The sequence below is a fragment of the Prionailurus viverrinus genome, chromosome E2 (genome assembly GCF_022837055.1).
Source record: "Prionailurus viverrinus isolate Anna chromosome E2, UM_Priviv_1.0, whole genome shotgun sequence".
NCBI lineage: Eukaryota > Metazoa > Chordata > Mammalia > Carnivora > Felidae > Prionailurus > Prionailurus viverrinus.
Window position 1 is genome coordinate 25,965,620 of NC_062575.1, and position 24,883 is coordinate 25,990,502.

The 24,883-nt window shown below is 38.3% G+C and overlaps 1 long non-coding RNA gene across 1 annotated transcript in view; it reads right to left on the minus strand.

Moving 5' to 3' along the window:
• The window catches only part of LOC125153210 (uncharacterized), a 37,903-nt gene extending 15,315 nt beyond the window's left edge, over positions 1–22,588 (minus strand). Inside the window, exons 1-2 of the long non-coding RNA XR_007147436.1 lie at positions 22,545–22,588; positions 387–505 (exon numbers count right to left, since the gene is read on the minus strand). This is a non-coding gene — a long non-coding RNA (uncharacterized LOC125153210). The remainder of the gene's footprint in view (positions 1–386; positions 506–22,544) is intronic.
• Between the last annotated feature and the right edge of the window lie 2,295 nt (positions 22,589–24,883).

Genomic DNA, 24,883 nt, shown 5'->3' on the forward strand with positions numbered 1-24,883 from the left:
AATGGGAAAGGTTTCCCCCCTTATAATTCATTGATAATAGCAGATTTTTTTTCTTACCATTATATTATTGGTACATAGATTGCCACATACTACATTTCCAGTATATACTTGTTGAATGAATGAATTAATGTAGAGATGAATGATGGAAACTTTTTTACAGACAAATAAGCTTAAGCCCAGAGAAGTGAGCCGATTAACCTACAGTTCTTTAAAAAGTGGTACAGGTGTTGCCCTTATGCCTCAGAATGATATCTTTGAACTCTCCCTAAATCCCCTACAGTTTGTTCACCTAAAGTGAGAAAATTAGAAATAAACAGATGCCAGATGGAAAATGAAAGTCCCACCTTGAAAATTCATGAACATGAGAGAACTTTTTTGTAAAGTACCTTCTTTTCTTTAATCAGAAAGGCTGTCAAATATCCTGCTGCTGAATGGGTAGCTTGGCTGATTCAAGTATATCCATTATCAAGTGATGACACTTCTGTTTGGACGCCAAGTTCTTTGGCTGCAGAAAAAATAAAATGCAATGGATCTAAGTAAGACCGCAGTGGCTGATCACTTCTGACCAACTGGCAAGTAGGACATCCTCAGCAAGTGGGAACCCAGGTAATCATCTGATATATGTTCCATCTGTGGTAGGCTTCTCAGGTACAGAACGAGTACAATTTATCAAAATAAACTTTATGGCATTTCTATTTGGGGTGCAGTGCAGTCCTTATGATTGGAAGGTTTTCATCAGCAGATCAATGTAGGGAAGGGGTCATGGAAGTTTAAAGCAATCATTATTCTGGCATGCCTTGGCATAAAGCGGATGCAAAGGGATGAAGGTCCTTTTTGTTATTTGTTTACTTATTTAGTTAGTTATTTCTTCAGCTCATCTGAACAACTCCTGTACTGGTAAACTTACCAACTGGCCCTGCACCCTCACAATTCACCACCTCTTATGAACTATTCCTAAGCTTCCCTTTATTTATTAGAGCCGATATGCCAGATGATTGCTCCTTGCCCACCTTAGACCCCCATTTCCTGAAGCGTTTACTGCTGTCCTAGCTTCTGAACCGCTGTTGTGTATCACAGTCATAGCCCTGTGTTTTGTTTCTTTTGAACTTAGATTTGTGCCACTAGCAGGGTTCTCAAAATCTTTGTTCAGGCGTGGCTAAATTTCTGCCACTTTTTGATTACTTTGTGCACACAGGATATCACACACTGCTAGATGCTAGAAGATAAAACACAGTTCTTGCTCAAGGGCTTGTAATTAAATTGTATTTAATAAACACCGTTATATAATTCTAATACAGTGAGATATTTCTGTGGAGACACAGATTGCCCCTGGATATGTTAAAGACCTGAGAGACCCATACCCAACCCAGGACCATGCCTGGGCACTAGTCTCCTTTCTCTGGGTTTGTCTCCATTCCATTGCTCTTAAATTTTCAAACTACCCATTAGGTCCACCTGTGTCTTCCCTAACTACCCTTTGCTGACCTCCACTCATAGATTTCCAGAAAAGAAAATTACAAAGTTCTGCTCTGTTTGTAACTCCCACCAGACATTAAATATCTTGAGAGAAGTGACTGTTCTCAATTCATCTTTATAACCCTGGTATCCAACCGTGAGTCTTCCATTCAGAGGTGCTCAGTAAATGTTGAACTCACTGGCTCATTTGGTAAATGCAAAACAAGCTTTGAGTGTCACTTTCTTCGAATGGAACTCAAGATAGGATTAACTTTGTCATCCCTCAGAAATGAAGCCATTTCTAACATGCCTTCAGTGAAGGAGAAGAGGAAAAAAAAAGCATTTTGCAAATTACAATAACTTGACAGCTGCCTGCTAAACAATAGCACATTAATTTCCAACATTCTACACATGGCTGAGTGGAAGATCCCTTAATCCCAGGTCCCATTTTATGTTTGCCTCATTGTCTCTGTCCCCTCACTGTATCACTTGCAGAAATCACCAGTGGCTGTGCACTCTCTTAAACCTTATTATTGCCAGAGAAGTCCTAGACGAGGTTAATGTAGATCTGCTTCCCAGAGGTATGTTAAAACGGATTTAAGTTCTTTATTTTGAGTGATTGACTTTGAGAAATCCCCGTCTTTATCAGTTAGTACCAGAGAAACAGAACTTTTCAGGAGTGACAGTAACTAACCACATATTCTTGGGTTCTACAGGAATTATACCTTTTAAAGGGATTGAGATTAATTTGGCCATTTATGAGGAGGCATAATCAGATGACCCTGTGTGTTGGGGCCAATGAGACAGTGTGTCAGGTGTTTAATTTACTGGCTCCTAAAGACCTGTGTTTGGGAAACTTTTCTGAGCAAATTCTCCAAGCTTTAGACATGCCACTGTGATTCTTTTGTTCTTGGCTTACTGCTTCCAACAAAGGGAAGGGAGAGTCTAGAAGGGGCTCTTTACTTTTCAAAAAAACCAAACTGTGTTATCTTATTTTTGAAAACCTAATAATTTGCTTAGGAAAACTAAAGACGCCTTTCAAATACAGAATATGAGTGACACAAAATACAGTCTAATAGAGAAAAGGAATGGTAATTGCAATGGAGCCAGCATTTTGGTGAGTTAAGTGTTGCTCAAATGTTCATTCTCATTTCATAATAAATTAAGGGATTTGGATAATACATATCTTTTGCTATACAAATCTATTTTTATTTATTTGTTTATTTTGGCTCTTCCAAAAAATTTGGATATCAACAGGAATTTCAGAAACCACTGTCAGAGCATACCAGGAGATCTGTTTCTAGGAATGATGATGTAGACGGGGAAGTTACAGGCCAGAAAGGACATTCTGATAGCACACTCCACACAAAAGCTAAATGATACCTGAAAGTCCTTAGAAAAGTCTCCTCTTGGGGACTAATTAAGCATCAGCACACAACTGATTTCAAGAAGCACAGCATGACATGGAGGTGGAAAAATGAATACTGAGCCATGCTCCTTACCAGGCCATTTACTGAGATGCTACAACTTTCCTAATTCTATTAAGGTCACACTTCATCAGTACTCAAAATAATAAGGAAAGGTACAAGAAATTTTTTTTATCATTCATTCAAGTTTGAGTACTGTATGAAATGAAACAAGAAGGAGTAAGATCAGTCAAAATGTGACCATTCCTGTAAGAGAAAACAACAAAAATTATAAAATGGAAGGAGGAAATAATGATCAAGATCCCCCTTTCGTGTGCATCTACTAGTTGATAAAGTTGTTGCTTGTAACATGTACTTCAAAAATATATAGGGGCGTCTGGGTGGCCCAGTTGGTTAAGGGCTGACTGTCGGTTTCGGCTCAGGTCACGATGTCACAGTTTCATGTGTTCGAGCCCCACACAGGGCTCTGTGAAGGCAGTGCAGAACCTTCTTGGGATTCTCTCTGTCCCCCTCTCTCTGCCTGTCCTCCACTTGTGCTGTCTCTCTCTCTCTCTCAAGATAAATAAACACATATGTAATTACATATATGTGTATATGTATTGTGTACATATGTGCATATATGTGTATATATTTGGAAATTATATCTAAGTCTATAGTATATATAATTAGTATATATATATGTATCTGTGTGTGTATATATATATATATATGTATATATATATATATATATATATAGTTTCAAGGGGCTCCAATATGACAGGAAACAGGGTTACACATGTGCTTCTGTGCATTCCCCTCTATGGTTCATGGTCTGACCTCTGTCTACCTCAGCTTTCTCAGACTCAAAGGTCACTCTCCAAAAACGAAACTTTCTAAGTGAAAATCAGAGCCATATGCAGCCTTTAGGGTCGTAGGGAAACATTTTGAATCCCAGCTGTGTAGTAGTCTATCTTATTGTGGTTCCTCTCTCAGAATAGGCCTCGCTTATCCTTCTGGCAGATCTCCACTCATGTTTCATGAATGAAAAAAAAAAGGCACCTATTTTTGATGCCACAACATCACCAACTCCTTCAGCCCATCAAGGGCCATATTCTCAGGGCTTCACTTGTGTCTCTTTCACTCTGCTACACAAACGTTCATTATACCTCTGAAACTATGCATTTTCCCACCATCTTCACCTCTGCGGACGAGGAGACACCGGAGGGCAGGCGACATACATCTTGGGCTTTGCCTCCCAAGTACCTAGAACTACATTCTAGATGCAGATTGTAGATTCTAGAATGTAGTCACATTCTGCAAATATTTACTCTGGGAATGGGTTATGGGCCATGGGGCTTTTATTTTTGGATTCTTATAACTACTCTTCTACTGTGGGCACCATCTCGTCACATTTTAGTTAACATCTTCCTACTCACAGGCATGAACTTTTACCAAGAAACTATAGATAATGTTGTAGCAGTGATCTGTGGGAGCCTATAAATTCTGTGCCCACATAATCCCTCAGAGTTATCCTTCAAAGATATTGTATAGGTTTAATGCTTCATCTCTGACATTACTGGATTGAATCCAGAAAAAGAAAATAAAGAAAACTGTGTCTCCTCCAGGGTAGTGCACAGGCTCGTTTGTATATAGAAATATTCACCCAGTCTTTTGTTGTTTTTTTTTCTCTAATGGATAGTTATCCACCTCAACAGTTTAGACTATGCTCAGTTTTTCTAATAATTGCACAATCCAATCTCATGAATAAATAAAAAACATTTATATCATGTTGAATAGGTAGACTCTATTGCAGGTCATATCAAAACAGAAACAACATTTTTAGAGCTCTTTTGGTAAGGTCAAAAGCCTGAACAATGTTTTATTTTTTCTTAAGCTTCGTTTTTCTCTCCCATAACATAATAACCCAGTTAAATAACATATATGTAAAATTGCTAATTGTTTGGCACATGATGGATGTTCAATAAATGCTGAATTCTTTGTTATAATTGTTTAGTCTTTTGTCCACGTATCCTTTCATGCATTTATTCTTTCATCCACACACTCATTCATCTAACAATTCCACTATTCCACCACCCTCCATCTTTCAATTCATGTATACATGGAGTACCTTTTATGTTACGAGTGACTATACTAAGTGCTGAGGATATAGCAATGAAACCTGGTTGCTGCCCTTAAGATCCCAGCCCAGTGGGATTCTATGATTCACAAATAAAACACAGCTCTTGTTATGAGAGAGAAATTAACGAAATGCTATCATGTTCAAAGGAGAGTAGCTGTCAGTATGATAAGCATTTGATACATTTAAGTCTATGCTTTCCAGTCCTTGAACCAAACAGTGCTAAGCACTTTATCCAAGTTATTACATTTATTCCTCACAACATCACAAAATTATACTTATTTTAAAGGTAAAGATTCTGAAGCTTACCTAAGTAAGCCATGCGGTCAAAGTCAAGTTACAAATAGTATATCTTGGGCTTGACCCCAAAATTTGTTCTCAAAACTACTCTGCTGCTGCCATTACGGGTAGGGGGCTTCAAGGCAGATGTGAACAGGTTATGTCTAAAAGTGAGGGCAAGCAGAATTGCACTCTCCAGTTGCATATTTATCTTGTCCAGAATACAGAGAAAAAAGAACTGGGATACATAATGATTAATTACAGCCTCTTCATACTAGAAAAACACCTAACTTCCTGAGAACAGTGATTAGACAACTGAACAGCAGGTACAATGAGGCAGACTAAGGGATCATAGCTCATAATATCCATTATATATATACATATATATGTATGTATATATGTATATATATATATATGTATGTATGTATGTATATATGTATATACACACACACACACATATATATATATATATATATATATAATATATGTATATAATACATGCATACAATGTGCAAGGTTGGCCCTTGTGCTAATGATGGATATTTCACTGTACGTGAAACATATCCTAATTATGTTTTGTTGAAAGAAGCAAATTCAGGTGAACAATGCTTTTTGGTTTTTGTTGTTCTTTGGGCATGGGCAATAATTTCTGTGGTGTGTAATGAGAAAGAACAATGTGCTCAACATTGTTTCAGCTAGCATCACTTTGGGCACTTTTCTCAAATGAAAGCAATTGATTTCTCTATGTCTTTTATTTTAATTAAAAGTTATGATTTGGCTTTCTTTCCTTCCTTCCTCCCTTCCTTTCTTCCTCCTTACTTTATAATTCTGTCCAACAGCCATCAGATGGGATTGAATAAGCTTAGGAGGGTCAGAGCCTGCGTGGGTGCAAGGGATACTCATTTGGAGGTGAGTAGTGCATAAGCATGGAGGGGGAATGAGTGGCCACAGTAGCCTGGCACAGGGATGCGAAATTCAGGTGGGTAGGGGAGGAATTTGCGCAGGACTGTTGTGAGTGAGAGCTGAAGCCCACGCGGGGTGTTGGAGCACAAAGAGCGTGAAGAAGACCCACAGACACCACTTTAATCAGGTGATCAACATTCTTACCTTCAAAATTGGGACAAATTGTAACTATAGCCCCTGACTGGAGTCAACGACAAGAACACGGCAATATTTCTGTCACATGCATGCCCGTGAATCTAATCATGGGGAAATATCAGATAAACCCAAACTGAGGGAGATTCTATAAAACAACCGACTTATCACCTTCAAAAGTGACAAGGTCATGAAAGCCAAACCAAGAATGAGGAATTCTACAAATTGAAGGAGACTCAACAGACATGACAACAAAATACAATGTATAATCTTAGACTGAATCCCTTTACTATAAAGACATCACTGGCACTAGAAGTTAAACTTAAACAGAGTCTTGAATCAGAAAACAGGTATCAATTTTTCTTTTCCAATATTGATAGTTGTATTGTAGTAAGGAAGAGAGGGTCTAGGTTGTAGCTATCATTTGGTAAGGCTTTCAGGGGTGGTAAGGCATCATATCAACAACTTTACCTCAAGAAAAAGAAACTGTGCTATTCTTACAGTGTTTGGGTAAGTTGTAAATAGCTTCATAATAATAATAAAAAAGTTTTAATCTGTCATTAAGCTGAGCATTTAAAGTTGAATCTCTAAAGTGTCCTAGGACTCTTGGTTCAAATTCAAGTCCATCCACGACTGGCTGTGTGATACTGATAAGTAATGTAACCTCCATACATATGTATGATGGGGATAATGTTGTTTTGCACCAAGAATAAAATACCACACAGTTTTCACACGAGGATTAAGTTCTTTTGTGCATGAAAAGCGATTAGAAGAATGTTTGACATCGAAGAACCAAATCACTTTAGCTACTGTAATTATTATTATTACTAAGTTTCATCATTATGTTACTGAATGCCTCAATTCTAGGACCTCATAATACATAAGGTACATAATACATAAGCTGGGATTTGCAGTCATAGAAACCTGGTGTCAAAGGATCACTAATTAACTAGGTGGCCCAGAGAAAGTTTCTTAACTTTGAAAGTTTCTTTAGCTTCCTTGTTTTCTGGCACCTTCTGTGATCTCTCCCTGAGCTATAACTCATCTTTGCTTACTATGTCCAATCTATACTGGCCTCTGTCAGTTCCTCAAAAACATCAAGTTGTTTCCAGCTCTAGAGAAGAATGCGTTGTCTTCTCCCTTCCTGGAAAACAGCTTTGCCCTTTTCCTGGACAAGCTGCTTCTAGTACTTCCGAGTCCTCCTTATAAAATTAAGCCCTCATAGTCTCTGATCATTAAGCAATTTGCTTTCATTGTCTCAATTTTTATAGCACTTACTGAAATTCATATTTTTTACACTTCTATTGCCTGCATCCTACCCTAGACAAAAATATCTTTGAGATCAGAGTTTAGGTCTGGTAATTTCTGTTGTATTCACCATTGTGTACCCAGGATATAGTACAGGGCCCAATATATAGTATGTTTTTTCCCCAAATCACTGTACAAGGAGTTCACACGCAAAAGAGCGGAGCACTGCACCAGGCACTGGGGATTCATTGTATCAACTCTGCAGCACTCCTACAAGGCTGAAAGCAAAACGAGTACCTGTTACACCATTACTATGAATACAATCTTGCTCCTTATCCCAGGCAAAAGTAAAAAGTGCCAGTAGATCTTGACAATTCTCAAATAAAAACTAATTATTTTCAGGTATTAAACATCCAGGCAATTGAGTAAAGCAGCCTCACCCAAATTATGTAAGGAGACCATGCTGAATGTAAATTTCCAGTTCCCACTAAGAAATGAATGATTACTTCAGAAGAAAATAATTGCTTTGGCACTAAATGCAGCTGTTATTTATGTCACATTATTTATAAGACTGATGTGCATAATATTCTTCCAGTTCTACTATAAATTAAAACAATCCAGGAACATACTATCTACAGACACTTATGAGAAGATATGCTTACACTTGCTATGCTGCTGATCCTAATAAGAACAGGGTCTTTTCTTAGAGAAAAAAAAGACATTTCAGGTTTAAAATGAATAGGGGCACCTGCGTGGCTCCATTGGTTGAGTGTCAGACTCTTGATCTCGGCTCAGGTCATGATCTCACAGTTTGTGAGTTTTAGCCCCACATTGGGCTCTGTGCTGACAGTGCAGAGCCTGCTTGGGATTTTCTCTCTCCTCTCTCTCTCTCTCTCTACCCCTCCATTGCTCATACTGTAGCATACGGACACCCTTGCTCACTCTTTCTCTCTCTCTCAAAATAAATAACTCTCAAAATAAATTCTCTCAAAATGAATAAACTTAAAAAAAAAAAAGGACAAATAACCTCATCATTGTCACACTGGAGTGATGGCCAATCGGTGGCCAAGTTATGCCGTACGAAAATTTCCTCATGATTTTAAGCCACTTATTTTTAGTCACTTGACCTTAGATGAGAGAATCATACAAAGAACTATAAATGGACACTACAACCAGAAAACATGGCTCAAACTCCAGCCTCTTCTGTATTAGCTCTAGAACTTGGGGCATATTATTTACCCAAATAAGCTGCATCTTCCCCATCTATAAAATAGTAATAATAATAATACTTACCTTGTAAAGTTGTTTTAGGGATTAAATGAGATAATGTGTGTAACACAGCCCAATGACGCCTATCTTAGTCTGTTCAGGCTGCTATAACAAAACACTGAAGACTGGGTAGCTCACAAACAACAGAAACGTATTTCTCACAGTTTTGGAGGCTAGAAGTTTGAGATCAAGGCACCTGCATGGTTAGGTTCTGGTGAAGGCCTTCTTCTGGATGGCACACGCCTCCTTCTTACTGTGTCCTCACATGATGGAAGGAGTAGGGAACTCTGTGACACCTCTCTTATAAGAGCAGAAATCCCAAACACGATGGCTCCCACCTTCATAACCTAATTACCTTCCAAAGGCCTCACCTCCAAATATTATCAGCTTGGGAATTAAGATTTCAACATAGGAGTTGGGGGGAGGGGGAGACACAAACTTTCAGACTTTAGCAATGGCCATATAGAGAACATGTGACAAGTGATCATGATGACAATGAAGGTTTTGGATGAAACCATTTAACCCCTCCTTAATGAGTTCAGAGGTAGGGTTTTTAACAGCAGCTGATGACAGCAGTTTCAACGCACTGGCTTATTATTTAGTATTAAGAGGAAGGAATAGAGCTTGATATTACTTTGTGACCATGATCCAGAACATAGTGAAAATGGAAGCAAGATGAAGAAGATGTTAGGGGCTCGGATACCATCTCAGGTTCACCCTGTCATGGATGAGATCTGGCTAGCAGGGGCTGGAGTGGCTGAGACACCTCACCTAAAAAGACCCTGTGACAGGCGCTTGATGTGCGGATAGAAATGGCACACAGTATCCCTGTCTATCAGGTTTCATTGTTGGCTCCATATTATCAACGAGGGAACTGAAACGTAGAGAGTTTCAGCAATTGACCTATAAAAACCTAGAGCCCTTTCAATGATGAACATGAGGAACTGTTCAATAGCTTCTTCTCTGATAAAACCAACAGGGAAACTTGATTTCTATTCCTCTTCTGGCAGAGGCTAGTGATGCTGGCAGGGATTATCAGCTTTTAAGTGAGTCTAATGGTGTGCTTGCATGAAACAAAGGGTCTCTGAGTGGAAATGTCTTCTTGCGGTATCCTATAAAACAGAGAACTAAAATAACCTGAAGCACAAGCGTCTGTCTTCATGTCTCATCAGAGCCTTGGCCAGACCTCACTCAACCAGCCAGAATCTAGACCCACGTCCATCCACTATCTATGCTTCACTGCCACCCTTGCCTCTGGCCCCTTTAGAGGTGCACAGACACTGTTTTACTTCTAAAGAAACCCATTCTCTCTTTTTATGATGGAAATTTCTTGAAATAAGGACTAGAATATTGAATACCTATGTGTCAGCCACCATGCTACATGCTTTAGATACACTATCTCTAACTCTGGAAATGCAAATTGTTATCCACATCTTATAGAAGTAAAGTGCATTGCCCAATGCCATGGAGCTGTAAGAATGAAACCATAGGGTTAATTAAGTCTGTCTGACTTCAAACCCATGCTTAATCAACTATAGCACAATACAGACAGATTTATAATTGTCCTAGTACTTTCTACTACTATTATTATATACATTTTAAGCTTATTTATTTATTTTGAGCGAGAAAGAGTGTGTGAGCAAGAGTGTGAGTAGGGAAGGGGAAAAGAGAGGGGAAGAGAGAGAATCCCAAGCAGGCTCTGTGCTCTCAGTGCAGAGCCCAATGTGGGACTTGAACTCACAAACTGTGAGATCATGAACTGAGCTGAAGTCAGACGCTTAACTGACTGAGCCACACAGGGGCCCCTTTACTACTACTGTTATTAGTATTAGAGCAATTAAAATCTAATAAATATTTTGGGGATTCACGGTGAATCATTATTTTGTTAATCTAATGGCACCTTAGATTTATATTATGCAATATAACTTACACATGCCTTTTAGGTGATTTACTTCCTTGGTCCTCACACCAGTCTTGTGTTTTTCACATATAACCTCCTCTTCCCCCAACACTTCAAGGACCATCTAGATGTAGTTAGATACTGGGAACTGAAGTTGTTGCTGTTTAGCACTATTATTTACCTTGTATCAGGGCATTGGCTGATGGGATTACTAAAAGATTCAACCTAAGGAGGCCTGAGGTAAAGAAGTAGAAAAGCTTATACATATTCTTTCTTTCCTTTGTTAAGTTACTATTTCCCATAGCTGAATATCAGTTAAGATCCCATATTAAAATCTAATTGAAATCTCTGAGCTAGCATTTGGAGTTTCCCTCACTTAAAGGAATTTTATGTCAATTTTGGGAAACTGGCTTGTCCAGCTACTAATAGATGTTAAGTTGTAGCTTTCTACTAGGCTATTCAACTTCTCTGTTACCTTCCTAATGTTAAAAACAAACAAACAAACAAACAAACAAAAAACCTAAAAAAGAGAGAGAGAGAGGGAAACAAACCATAGAGACTCTTAACGATAGAGAACAAACTGAGGGCTGCTGGAGGGGAGTTGGGTGGGAAATGGGCTACATGGGTGATGGGTATTAAGGAGGGCACTTATGGTGAGCACTGGGTGTTATATGTGAGTGACGAATCAATAAATTTTGCTCCTGAAACCAATACTACACTATATGTTATCTAACCAGAATTTAAATAAAAATTTTGGGGAAAAAAAATCTACCTTTTCTTGTAACCAGGCAAAAACATTTTTACATGCATTAGATCAGAAATGGTCAACAGATTCCAGGCACAGTCTCAGAACTGAGTTCTATCATAGGGGAGAGATCAGCTTGTCTGGTGAGAGAGCAAAACAGAATGTGTGAAAGAAAGAAGAAATGAAGAGAGACGTGTGACTCCAGAGATCATGAGGTATGCACGTACATTACTTGGAGAATTTCAAATTTAAAAATACATAACTATTACCTAACATAAAATGCCCATGATTATATGGTTCAAATCATCCACCTTTACCCTTTGCTACTCTTAATTTTTTAAATGATGGCTTAATGAAAGAAATGCAAACATTTGAATTGCTCAATAATGAGAATAAAACTGGCACCCATTATCTGGATTCTTCTGTGGCATCGAGATGCTAATGAACAGTCAGTGTTCACAAAAGCCTCACCTTAGTATAATGAGAGATTAGTAAACTAGATTGCATTGCCCCTTGAAATTGTGCATTTGAATCATCTCTCCCTACAATGAAGCTCTTTCCAAATGACACATTCTATAGCAGGCCAATAACTCATTTCTGCTTCCCTGAAGGTTTCTCTCCCTATCTCTGAACCCAAAATGCATTACTCATAAATATTAACATTTTGTTAGTGCGGGATCTTAGGCTAATTTGAATTGTTGAGATTGGAATGTGATTTGACTTGAAAAGAGTAATGAAGTTATTGTGAGTCCAAGGATAAGGATGAGTTTTGCAGAAGAAAACAGTGCATAAAATAAGTGACAACCTTTGGCTTCTTTAATTAAACTTCAAATAAGGAAAATCACAATGAAGATATTAGGTCCATTTTTACAGCCTTAAAATTGGATAGTGAACCTTCAAGCTCCTTTATTTTCCCTCCTCCATAAACCATGAGAACAGCCTTTTTAAAATAAAAGAATGCTTAACACATACTAGCTGGTACTATTAATATTTCTATATGGATCGTTTCCTGACATCTTCATAAAAATTTAGCTGGATGATTATTGTTATTATTCTCCCTGAGACTTACTGTCCTGTTACTTAACTTCCTTACAAGCTGTAGAGGCGAGATTTGAACCCAGAACCGTTGAAATCCGAAGCCTGGGATCAGAACTACTAAATGTATACACTGCTTAAGGTGGATGTGGTGTGGGTGCGAACAGGGCAAGGATGAGATTGCTCTGTCCCGTGCTTTGTAAAGCTCTTCCTTGCTGTTTAGAGGATCATTTTGAATTCACATTTCTCCCAGCTTAATGATGGCACACATCATTAGGCTCAAATAGGTAAACTTAAACTATTTTTACATGCTTTTTTGGCAAAATAAGATTCTGTATTAGACACCTTCAAGGCGGTATTTGTGAGCAGTGCACATTTGATATCTCTAAATGTATCTATATTGATGGGCTCTTTGACTACTTAATGTTTTAAGGTAATTAAACCACAAAAACTCATTGGAATAATGTTTAGGGCTGACTTAAACCCTTAAAAGCCATTAGCAGTTAACTGCCAAGTTGCTCTGAGTCTCTGTCTGCATGAAATTGAATCATATTTGAAAGGTTTTCTGGCTAGTGGCAAGATTCATAAAACCCCGACAGCTTTACATCCTTCATCACAAACCGGGAAATCAGAGGGAGGGGAAGCAGTACTTAATTTTTCATCAAATCTTTCTCTAGAATCTTCAACTAATTAACCCCATTTTGCCTTCATATGGTAAAATTGCAAATATTCGTTTGCCATTTGTTTCATTCAATCCAAATCAAAGAGCCTCGGTGCTACACCTATAGGGATTGGTACAGGGGACGGAGAGATTAAATAAAGCATTGGCCCTGCCCTCAAGCAGCTTTAGAGTCAAGAGACACCTGCAGATGAATACACCGAATAAAAACGTTTAGTGTTGTGGTAAACACACCGACAGAGTTATGCACAGAGCAAAAAGGGAGGATTGTGAGTGGTGTCAAGGAAAGCTAATAGGAGTTGCCAGGCAGAAAAAGTGGCAGTCTTTCAGATCGAAACAAACAAACAAAACAATCAAAAACACACGGAAAAAAGTAGTGGTCGTTTTCACTCAGTTTAAGATTGCAGACAGAGTCCTTCACACACACACACACACACACACACACGTAAGTATTTGACTTTTGAACACCTGGCATTCTGATAAAGATTATGAGACCACTGACTGACCTGGCTCACCCATGACCCTCTGTGGGCCTGAAAATGCTTTTGGCACTCAAGACTGTGGCATGCTCACAACCCTATTCTCCCGGCCCCGACCCATGTCCACTGCCAGGGCTGCTGGTGCAAACCCTTCCACCTGTCTTCCCTCTCTGTGTCTGCAAAGCTCTCTCTAAGCATGGACACTCCCACAGCCTCTCCTCTGATCACTGCATACTCCAAAGAGCCAGGAAAGGCTGAGAGTTTTGAGTTCCCTGTTCAGATAGAGATGGTAAAGCCCATTTAGATTTCAGATTCTCCATCATTTCAGCTGTAAGATAGGGTAATATAGCAAAGAGCATAACTACCATTCATGGTACCAGTTCAATGGGAAAGCATATTCATTTCAATCAATGTGGTCAGAACTTCGTATATATAATATAAGGAACTGAGGTGTGGGTGAAAGCATGTATGTCTGGACTGAAATACAGGTTCCCCTAAATTGTTTCATATTTCTCTCAGAGACTCAGTTGGTGTGTCTTCATCTGTAAAGTAGTGATACTAATGTTTACTTCCTGTGGCTATTAAGTGGATTAATAAGGTAATGTATACATAATACCTCTAATACAGGCAATGCTTATAAGAGCTTCACAGTAAATACTTCTCTTAGTTAATACTCTGGGTTATTAGTAGATGGTCCAAACGATTTGATGGCTTCCCTTTGTATACAGAAAAAAAAAGTGACCAAAATCTATCACACGGCTCTAATTTTCTACCTAGAAAGTTCTGATGACCATGTGACTACATACTCCTTCCTCAAATATATGTTACAGCTCATCAAAGGTGGATGAACTAAACTTTCTTGAACATGTGACTGCATCTACTCTCATTCCGTCCCCCATAATTCTGTTAAGAAATACTGAAGAAAGCACTGGACAAGTTGTTTTGCCATTAGTGCTATTGCACTTAACCAAGATGTCAGGCCAAGGTCCTTTGGTTGTTGTTTTGTTCTATGACTGCTTCCCATCTGCCAACAGTCTATGATAGAAGACTGTCGTTTTTATTTTACCATTTCTTTTTACTAACTTCCTCAAGTCTTTGCTCCTCAAGGAAGTAAATAAATTCTTTGTGAATTCCAATAACCTTTTTAAAGTATGTTCCAGGGATATTCCTGGGGCCCTTCAAGGTTAAACAGGGCCACCTTGGTTGCCCAACCCCACAGCCCTCATTGACATTTTATATTTTAGGATAATGTTACCCATGTGGAATACAGTTCCAGTAGCCCACCATCAAAATTCAGTAGCAAATTACCCCTTAACCTGCATTATGTGACCTTTTTTATTACCTAAAGAATCCTCACCATAGTATACAATCATCAACTTTATGTATTGATTTACCATCGGGTTCTCATCCAGAGTGTAAGTTCTTTGAAATTATTCATGTGGTCAATATTGTCTAACATTTAAATTCTTACTATGTTCCAGCTACTGTGCTAGGAAGAACGGCTAAATAAATAATTGGAGAATGTATGACCGAGGATTAAATGGAATTATACATTTAAAATACTTTTTAAACTCCAAAATTCCATGAAATATCACATTTTTATTAATGCACAAAATGGCTCCCAACGGTTGTCAACTGCACAATGTCTCTCAAACTTACATACAGCCACTATGCCTACCACCACTGTACCCCAGCTGCTATTTATTGAATATTTATTTATGCTTACCAACTTATAGACATTATCCCATTAACCCTCATACAATCTATGACAAATGGTTATTATCTCCTCCCTCCTTTCCATTTTACAGGTAGAAAAACAGGTGCATAGAACCTAAGATATTTTAAAGAGAGAAGTAGTGGAAACACCTCTAGAGGAAATTATCAGCTCATGAAAATTTCTCTATTCAGAGTTTTGATTCTGTCTTTAGGTAACACAACAACATTGAATGTTACTTTTTTTTTTTTAAGTATTCTCAGACTATGTGAAAGACAAAGACAAAAGGAATGCAAACACACACACACACACACACACATTCACATGGTGTTCAGGACCACAAATTTTAGCACATGATCATCTACAGCAGGATTCAGCAAACTATAGCTTGTGGACCAAATCTAGCTTTCTGCCTACTTTTATAAATATAGAATATAGATAGTCTTTCACAATTGTTTGCATTGTCTATAGCTGCTTTGTGGCTACCACAGCAGAGCTGAGAACTTTCAACAGAGACCTTAGGGTCTGCAAAGGCTAAAACATTCACTATCTGGCCCTTTAAGGAAAAAGGTTGCCATGCTCAGTTCAGAGGATACAATTGCCAGAACTTACTGGTCAAGTAGAAGCAATAAATAACATGGATTGAGCATACTTCAAAAACTCAAATTCTTACTGCGGCCGAACAGGAAATATCAATAAGTGAGGTGGAGGAGGTATGAAATGATAAAGAACAGTAGGGGCTAGCAAAAGAAGAAAGTAGACTTGAATTAAAGGGGGCAGTACTCGTCAGCCAAAGCCAATTGTTGCCAAATCTACTAATTTTTCCGCCACAAAAAAGTGACAATTTTTATATTTTTCTAAACTGTTCTGATTGTTTTTTTTTAATTTTGTGGTTAAAGAAAATACAACCGTGTATGAGTACAGCCAATCAATGGCCAATTTGAAATCTCTAGTCTAAAGACAACTGTAGATTATTGGCTTGTTTAATTAGGTGGTGCTGATGCTTTCACTAAATGCAATTATGTCTGTTGAGGAAATTCCAAGTATTTGCCATGTATTCTCCAAATGTGTAAAAACAACAACTACTACTACTATTTCTGCAACTACCAACAGCAATAACAAGCATGATTTGAGAGTAGTTTTCTACTTTCTTAAGAGGTGAGCAGGGCATGGGAAGGAACACTTAGCTGAGGTTGTAATATGCTGATATTTTTGGAGTCATGAGAAGAACAATGTTTTTCTAGACATAAATCAGAAAAAAAAATGCCTAAAATGGAGAGCAAGGAAAGCCCAGGTTTTCAGCAAAAATAGTTGGCCAGAAAAAAGTGTGGGGGGGTGTGGAAGGAGTTCAATCTGAAAAGCTGGCCGTAAGGGAGAAAGTCAGAAGAAAAATAAGCAATTAAGAAATAAGACAAGAATAAGGCAAAGAAATGGAGAGGATAAAGAAATGGCAGGACACGGTAAATCTGAAACCATTATAGTACCCAAAGCTACGGGCTGGCAGGAATATTGCCAGGCATCCTTCAAAAAGAAAATATATTTTTTTCAATGAATAACTGACAACTAAGACTTCAAAATGTCCAGCTGGAAGTGCAAATAAATAACAAGGCCTTGCTAACCTATGGTACTTTATTGGTAAATTTTTTATTAGAATTAAAATGCAGCTAGTATCAGGTAGGAAAGAAGCTTTCCAAATGAAGAATCTGCTTAGTAATAATGAGATCAGGTGTTTGAAAACAATTAAATCTTCATGGACTCTTTAAAGGATTCACATAAACACACACACAAACACACACACACACGTGCATGCACACACACACAGACGCACACCATATATAAATACATACATATACATATCTACATACACATGTAGTTATTATTTTTGAAAGAGAGATTGAGAGAGGAGAAATACAGTCACTATGGTGCATGCAAGGGGTACATAAGCAAAGAAGAACATTCTGGTTGAAATGCAACCTTCTCCATGAACATTTATTGAGTCCAACTCTACCCATGGAGAAGTAGAGAATTTAGTGTACTTTATAAATGGCTTTAAAAACGAAAATGAAATAATGCTGGCCAACCACTTTTTTTTAATCAAATTTTAAAAATGTTCATGCTAATTGCAAATGCAACCTGCCAAATGAAGCCAAGCTGCTATGGCAGTACTAGATATTTCAGTTTTCACCTTGGGGTTGATGAATGGTACGAACCCTCAGAATAATGTTGCTGGCATTATGTCCTTATATTCATAATTGGACTTTCATCTAGCAAGATGGCTAATATTTTTGCAATTGGTGTTTTTTTTTTCTAACTGAAGTGGTAGCTAATCTTATCCCAAATTGAACTTAGGCAGGTGACTCCTACCAGACAGCAGGCATGCTTTTACTCCTGGACATGATATCCACAAACACTAATGATACATCTGTTTTCTCCTTAATTCATTTGAATAGAACCCAAATTTGTATAAATCCACAAATGTAATGAAAATGTTTAAAATGTAAATTGTTTTAATAAAGTTTGAATGTAATTCTCACAGCTAAGATGGATTTAAATAAACATGTTACTGACAGACTTTGCCTAAGCACAATTTCATTGCATTTTAATTTGGGATACCACAAAATCTGGAAAGACAATTACTTCAGTTCTTGCATATCAAGGTTGAACATATCAAGATTATTACCTTCATAAACTGGCTTTTAAAATCTTTTGATAACAAAGGTCTTAACCATGTATTGTAAAATTTGGCCAAGTAATAAGTTTCAAAAATTCTTTTCCATTAATGCATTTTTCCCCAGTGTGACATCTTTCAAGAGAAGAAAATCCTATCATCACCACTAAATCCTTCTTAAAGTTCTCATTGATCATAGCCTTAGAACAAGATTATAAAAAATAGTCCTACACTGAGATAATGTGTAAGAGATTTTGGAAAATCTCAACACTCCATTTTAGATTAAATCTAGCTGGTTTTCAAGCTCATGTTCCAATCCATTGATAAAGATGGATTATCAGTGGTCGCCTCTTAATTAAAGACAGACAATACCTATTGCTTCTTATAGTTGTAGCACAAATACCATAACCTTTCCATTCTGTATTAAAAATCCCATATTTGATCTATTCGTCATTTAAGTGAATAATCCAACTATTGTGCCTTTAAAGAATCAGGTATTGACTTAGGAAGGAGCATTCTACCTTGGAGTAAGATTGTGTTTTTATCATGATTGTATTTAAAACACTGCTACTATTCCCACTAGTTCAAAACTAATGAAAGAGAATAGTTGAATTTTGAGTCAGCTTTTGATGGTAATAATGGACATATAATTTTGTTTAATTAAATTGTTTTTCAATTTGGAAAACAAGAAGCCAATTAGGAAGATTTCATGCTTTACTCCAAAATTATATAAGTAGTTCTGGATCAGAAGTGTTAATGATGGCAAATCTTCAAAGATACTTTTTTTGTTGTTGTTATGTTGCAATATGTTGGTATCCATGAGCCAAAAATCAAAGCAATATTTACTCTTTGATAAAACAATATTTGTTCTTAGATCAAAGAATAATTTACACATGGAATAACCATTTAGCACCACTATGATCTCACACTGAAATATAAGAAACACTGTGCTAATCCACATTATAGCCAGCATTTGATAACTCTAGAATCATAAAATGAAAGCAATTAAGAGTTGTCTGTTATAACCCTGTCTTTTTTCAGTTTAGCAAAAGAAAACAGAGAGAGAGAGAGAGAGAGAGAGAGAGAGAGAGAGAGAATGAGACACCCAAGAATAAATGAATTGTTCAAAGATCATGTTAACTGGGGATGGGAATCCAGATGTTGGGAAATTGTGTTTGTTAGAAGCAGAGTCAGTGTGAGGAAAATATTGGGAGCGGGAGCCTGGATGCACCATGAGACCTCAGTTCAGGTTTAACAAAGAATGCAGGATGCAAAGAATGCCTAGAAGTCTCAGACTGCAGTACTGTTGTAACACAGTTTCACCAAACCCAGTAATTCCTAGAGCCAAGACGTGGATCCTCCTGTCAGAGGGTCCCACGTCTCCCAGCAAGCAGCCTGCTTTAGTGTCTGCCAGTCTCCTGGGCTTGGAGCAGCCAGTGGGAAGCCCAGTTCCATGTGCAAAAACTGTGAGGGAACTTCAGGGTGCAGGACTGGGGTATGATTCCTGCAGTTGGAGTTCTGAGAACAGCATCTTCATGGCCACCACATTCCCTAACTTACTGAACGCTACTTTTCTCATACATCTTTTAATTGTTTTTAACGTTTATCCAAAGCAGGCTCCAGGCTCTGACCTGTCGGCACAGAGCCTGATGCAGGGCTTGAACTCACAAACCGTAAGATCATTACCTGAGCCAAAGCCGGATGCTTAACCGACTGAGCCACCCAGGTGCCCCAACTTTTCTCATACATCTAAAGATTGTCCTCTGACATTCTCCACCCATGCTGGCAATGCTTCCTGCCTTCTAGAGAGAGATTTTATTTTACAGTGGGTGATGATTCACTGTTGCAGAGAAACAAGGGCCACGTTGTTAGGAGACCTTCCTAAAATGAAGCAAATAGAGCAGCAGATTTAAGTGCTAGTGATGGTGATAATAAACAGGAACTGTGATCATTAGCAAGTATCTTCTATTCACTAGTTACACTAACAGCCATTTTGTGTGAACTGACTTGAAAGCTCACATTAGTTAATAATAATTCCGCAGGGGGTTGTTTTTTCTCCATTTTAAAACAATAGTGCCAACCCAGGCTCTTTGCAAGGTCGCTCAGTCAGTCAGTGTCGAGTCGCTTACCTTCTCTACATCTGACTTCCTAGTCTGCAAAATAAGATAATAAAACTACTCTCAAGCAGATATTATGAGGATTGTATCAATGATACAATAACTTGGCCTAGACACTTACTATATCTGCCAGCTGCTTTTACACACGTCTCACTCCCTATTTCCTGTTAGATTACTATGCTGTAGCTCCTTTTCCTCACTGAGTGTTTTCTGAGCATCTACCTTGCAAAAGCACTGCCCCCCCCCCACCGTAAGTCTCGGCTATTCGTGGATAAGTCTACCTTTTTCTCTGACTAGAGAGCAGTACCACAGCCCAGCAATGAAGACAGACGATACATTTTGGAGTTGTGGAGTCAGAAAGTCAACTTTATCCAATTTCCCTCTTTTTAACCTCTAATTAACCTCCTTCTAATTGACACAAGCTAGGTGTGAATTTTTTGACTTAACTTTTCAAGCCTCAGTTTCCTCTTTTCATATAAATAAGGCCAATAATCCTAATTTTGTAAGGTTCTGAGAAGTAAAAACAGCCAATTTATGCAAAATGCCTGAATGGCAGGAAAGTGGGAACTATTCCTGTAATTATTATTATTATATTTTTTAAAAATACAGTATAAAATGGTAATTCTCTGGTTCAAAGTCTACAACTAACTTTGAGTTCTAGCCTTTTCCTTTTTGTCTCTTTCTGGTCATGATAAATATGAGCATGCTGGTCAAGAAAGTCACTAGAGAGACAGGACCTACTCAAAGACTAATTCACAAAAATAACTAGAAACTATCCTGTCTTACTCATTGCAGGGTTAATGTAACGTTTCCTAACTGTAAAGGATCAGACTCCTACTTTGGAAAAATTAAAATACTTCCTGGAAATAAATTTTAACAAAAACATCCAAGGTTAATACATTCCATGAAAGCATGGATGAAAGAAAATGATGGTCCAGAGTCATAAAGTCCACAAATTCAACCCATAATATGGTTGGTTTCTGCAAATTTCTCCTATTGTGGAATAAGAAGAACAGTATCAATTTATTTAGAAGGTGGACCATTGACTGCTTCATAGATGCTGTGTGTGTGTGTGTGTGTGTGTGTGTGTGTGAGACAGAGAGAGAGACAGAGAGAGAGAGACAGAGAGGCAGAGAGAAAAATCAAATAGGTTTACATTTTAAAAGTTGTTGACAGCTACTCTATTTGCTTTTACATAAAAGCATCACATTTTGAATAGCTAAATAGAAATATAAGGGAACCAAGGCCTAAGTAGAAAATGCACAACCATAAACCCATTTACTTTCCTTCCTAGACCCAATTTCAACAGCATATAATAAGAATAAATATTGAAATGAGATATGATGCCCCAAATTACTCCAGCTTTTGAGGGAGCCTTCCACTGCTTCCGGTATTAATTCATACAATTTAAGAAATATGTTCCCTATGAATATAGCTTTTACTCCACCCTACTTGTCTTATATACTCTCTCTGTATCCCTTGATTATTTTTATTATAGCACTAATCATAAACTCTACTCATTTTATTTTTAATCTAATTTTTCTTATATGTTCTTTACTAAAATGTATGCTCCAGGACGTCAGAAGCCATGCATTCTTTTTTACTCTAAATGCCTACAGCCTAGCAGAGGCTCCACACCTAGGAGATAGTCAAACACTTTCTGAGAAGGAAGGGAGAAGGAGAGATAATAAGCAATAGGGGCTGATGGCAGGAAGGAAAAGAAAGCTACAGAAGAGAGAGCAAAGCAAAGAGAGGGATAAAAAAAATGGAAGAAACGGAGAAAAGGAAAAGGTGAATATCTCAGAGAATATCTCTTCTCTCATGTGTTGAGAGACTTAACTATTTCCTTACGGGGCCCCATTACTACTTGCTTTATCATTTTCTAACAATCCAAGCTTTCTCTCTTCATCCTGCCATCCTATCCCAATGGCCTGTCAAGTCTCACTGTGGAAACTGTCATTTCTCTGTGTCCTACCAATTCCAGGCTGTTATGGTAGCAAGGTTTACTAAAGGTTTGCTGTGGTAGAGGGACATTCTTAAAGGCAAACAAACCCATTTATTGAACCTAAGATTTCTCTGGTCCCACAAACTGATGGACGGTTCCCACACAGAATTTCTCCGTGGGAACCGTAATTATTTTCCGCCTTGCCCATCGCCTCACATTTCTTTACTCTCCTTGTTCCCAGGAAATGCCACCTCACCCTAGTCTAGTTTGTCATGCACAGTAATTTTGATCTCCTTCTTCCTAGTCCTGCTTCTGTATTCATTTTTCTTCCTGCTCCAAAGTTATTGCTTACTTACTCGTAATTTATTTATACCTTGCCTCATTCCACAAAGGATTTGTTGTACTACAGGATCACCTGCAATAAAAAAAAAAAGAAAGAAAAGAAAACGTAAGTACAATATGAACACAGGATTATGATTAATCCAGTTCTATTCAACTGGAGTCAAAAACAGGAACAGATCAAATGAGTTAAAATAAGAGATGAGGGCCAGGAAAGGTATATGTTAGAATGTGAACTCTAGACCTGGCCTGGGTGGTGAACAAAACACCAAAAAAGATACTTACCATGAGTCTTTGGACTCTTGATTCATGTACATAGTTGGCCTTGAGCCCCAGGCAGTGAAAATTTAAAGGGAAACATGGCTAGTTTTATAATTTAAAAAAATTTTTCCACATGCAGTAAACATACTAGCTTCTTGGGGAGAAGTGAAGCTTTGCTAACACTTAACTCTAAAATAACATTTCATGTGCACAGATAGTGAGGCATAATAAATGGAGGGCAGAGAAATTAGCTCAGAAAGAGGATTTCAGGTCTGAACTAGTAAACTCATCTATGAATGAGCGCGTGAAGAGCTAATGGAAAGTATAAAGGGCTGGTGGGTATGAGATGGGTGAATGGGCAGGAAATGAGTGTCTTGTGGACACAGGTACTTGAAAGAGTTTGAGTGAGAAGGCATCTTGCTCCTTCTGATCCTTCCAGGCCCCCACCTTCCCCAAGCTTCAGCCTTGTGGCTAGATTCCTCTGTATTTACACCCTGAGATGGTAGGAATGCAACCTCCTCACTGAGCCACGATCACTTCTATTGGAACCAGGGGCAGACAGAGCTCTGGGCTAGAACTTTAATATGCCACTCACTGAAATAGCTATTTCCCTTAATGGTCTCTATCCAAAGAACAGCCCAGTGAAGGTGACATTGGCTATTAACCTATTCTGAATGTGGGAGGCCCCCACAAATAATGCCTGAATTGTTCTTCAAGAACAATTTGGGTGTGAATAGAAACTGCAAAATAGGCTCTGTCACCCACGAATAAAAGATCCCTATCATACATGCAGAAGTTATTCTTCAAGATTCGCTAGTTAAGTAAGCAGGCATATAACCATGAGTAGATATATATGAGGATGATTTTTCAAACCAGTAAAACAAAAGTTAACAGGCTTTACCACTGATTGTGTTTATTAAATTGCTCAGCATGACATTGTTAATAGTCTCAAAAAAACAATTTGGGTGTACAAAGTGACCCAGAATAGAGCCTATTATGATGCCTAAACTGTTTTAAATATCCACTGAGTGTTTTTTTATGAGGTGCCCTTCAAGGAAGGAGATTTTAAAGGCATAGGAGGTAGCTTTTCTCCTGTCTCCATCACTGGCTAATCTCAGACTAATCATGGAGACATTCACGGCTTGCCAGTGAATATAGGTCAGAAAGACATAGCTCAGTCTTGTCTTAAGTCTATAAGCCTGAGGGGAAAATTATGTGCGTGTATGTGTGTGTATACATATATTGTATATGTATGATACACAGATATAGATATAAATGGATGCATATATTATGATGTACGGACACATCTTTATTAGTATACACATTTATGTATATACGTGTGTGTGCGCGCGCGTGTGTGTTATTTGCACCAAACCACCCTCACCAGATTCTGCAATCATTACTGACTCCGAAAAGGGATAACAATGATGACCGTGTTGCGGGAGTTTATTATCTCAATACCCGGGATTCGTTGTCTCACCGCTTTGAAGAATGGAGAGGAGGACACCAAACGAGCAGCAGGAAAAAGTTTATTAGAGTTTAAGATCAGAAAGGAAGAACAGTATGAAAGCTCTCTTTACAGAAAGGTGGCGTTCGAAAGTGAATGCCTGCAACTAGAGGCAAGGGTCCTTGTTTTATATGGTTCTGGTCAGCATCCCCGTCCCTTCCCCCTCGTTCCTTCTCAGGTCCTACCCTTACTGGCTGGATCACTCTAGGCGCTGGGTTGTCCATTCCTGCTTGGCTCGACTCCATTGTGTGAGGAATCAGACTGGTCATACTGTCCCATGTATAAGTTTTATGGTTCAGCTAGGTATTTTGATCGTCAAATTCCTGAGGGGACCTGAGGGGGAGCAGGTGGTGTCTGTTAAATTCTTAAGAGGGACCTCATACCCCAGGGGGTTTGCTGTGGTCAGCTGCTCCCAGCACTGTTCCAAAATATGTGTTTTTCCCCACCCAGGGACCTCAAGTCCTAACCTTTCCCTCTCTGCCTACTGAATCCTATCTTTTCCCTATCATAACTATACTTGGAAAAATCTTTGTTAGGGAATATTCCTAGTGAATTAGACTTAACCCATTCACTTTATTGCCAGAGGCATCTTCAAATAATAACAT